Consider the following 1650-nt stretch of genomic DNA (forward strand, 5'->3'; position numbering starts at 1 on the left):
TTTCCAGGTGGTTCTGCAGTTTAACTTGACAGAATTAGCCCCCTGTGCCAGCCTCTGCCAGTTGATACTGTAGCAAAGCCCAACCAACCTGCACTCACTCTAATTTATGCTTGCACCAGTAGGAACAGTCAGCCTAGCCTGGCTCTTCCCTGATCTGGCTCACATGAGGCCCACAGGTGTTGTAGCCCTGCCTGGTCTGGTCTGCCCCCATCCCAACTCATACTCTCTAATGGGCGAGGTGTTCCAACAGGGGAGCCCTCCATATTCCCCCTAACAGCATTACCACTTCCCTCCCTGGTTCCTACTAGTGCTGCATCCCAGTCTTGGCATGGCCCACCTCACCCTGGCATTTGCTAGCCTGGCCTGGCCTGGCCCACCCCCAGTTCTAGCTGGTGAGGGTTACATTCTAGCCCAGCCCAGGGTGCACCCTATCCCAGCCATAATGTGCACTGGTATGTGTTGTGACCATACCTGGCCCGACCCACACTCTGTTCTGGTGCTTGGATTCACCAGTGGGTGATGTGAACTGGTTCAGCCTGGTCTGCCCCTGACCTATGCCAAATGTATGCTGGTGGGTACCTTTCCCTGGCCTAGTCTGGGCTGCTCCCTATCGTGGTTCTTGCACTCACCTGTAGGGACTGTGTCTTGCCAGAGGAGTTGCCCAGGCTCCTCCATCAGAAGTACTGTTGTAATTTTTATTCTAAGTTTCCAAAGCTTTATATCTAGGTTCTTTGTCATAGTTTGTTGCTGGCTCTTGCATTCATGGAACAAGGGCTGGCACACTTTTCCTTGAAAAGCCATGCTTTATGAGCAACAGGAAGGTTTTCCTAACTTAAGCTGTTGTGCATTGCAAAAGCAGCCACAGACAATGGATAAATGAATGGATAGGCTGTGTTTCAGTGAAACTGTTTAAAAACACAGATATCAGGTCCAGTGATAACCTAGTGCTTGGCCCACCACCAGTGCCATCTGTGAAGAGCCTATGGTAAACTCTAGACTGGAAATAATTTTCTGTCAGAATTTTTGAATGTCTTGCATCTAACTTCCAGTGTTTTTAAGTTCTGCTTCTTTATTGTTTCCATCAGTCTTTTCCGTTTCCTCTCTATAGAGGTTTCTCCTGGTTCTTGGCACTTTTTGTGTCTGAGTTACTTGGATTCTTATTACTTTTCATTATCAGCATCATCAGGACACTAATATTTGCCGTTAAGAATGAGTAAGATGTGTTCACATAAACTAAAATTGGAACGATGCAGAGATTAGCATGACCCCTGCACAAGGATAACATGTGAAGTGTTCTGTAGTTTTTTTGGTAACAGATAAACAGTAATAGAAAAAGGTTCAGTAAGATAAAAGACTGAAAACAATGCTTTGCCCTCCGTATATAACAGTATCTGTTGTCAGCATTGCCATGGTCCTCCTGAGGAATCTCCCTGAAATGTTCTGGTGAGTTTGTCAGTCACAGTCTCTTCAGATAGTGGGGTTCTTCTGTTGTGAAGTCCTGATTACAGAAACAGAGACTGTGATAGTGTGAAGTGGTACTTGAGGGCTTTAGGATTAAGTGAAAAGCCTGAAATACATGTCCTAAGTCTCCAAATAATTTAGTTCGCAGCTGCATTCATCTGCTTGGAGAGAGGGGCCAGAATACAGATC

At 46.1% G+C, this 1650-nt stretch overlaps 1 pseudogene; it reads left to right on the top strand.

The window, feature by feature from the left end:
• Nucleotides 1–1213: 1213 nt before the first annotated feature.
• LOC121168211 lies at nucleotides 1214–1305 on the top strand (annotated as a pseudogene).
• Nucleotides 1306–1650: the final 345 nt, after the last annotated feature.

This window comes from Ochotona curzoniae, unplaced genomic scaffold, assembly GCF_017591425.1.
Source record: "Ochotona curzoniae isolate NIBS_2020 unplaced genomic scaffold, NIBS_Ocur_1.0 patch75, whole genome shotgun sequence".
Taxonomy (NCBI): Eukaryota; Metazoa; Chordata; class Mammalia; order Lagomorpha; family Ochotonidae; genus Ochotona; species Ochotona curzoniae.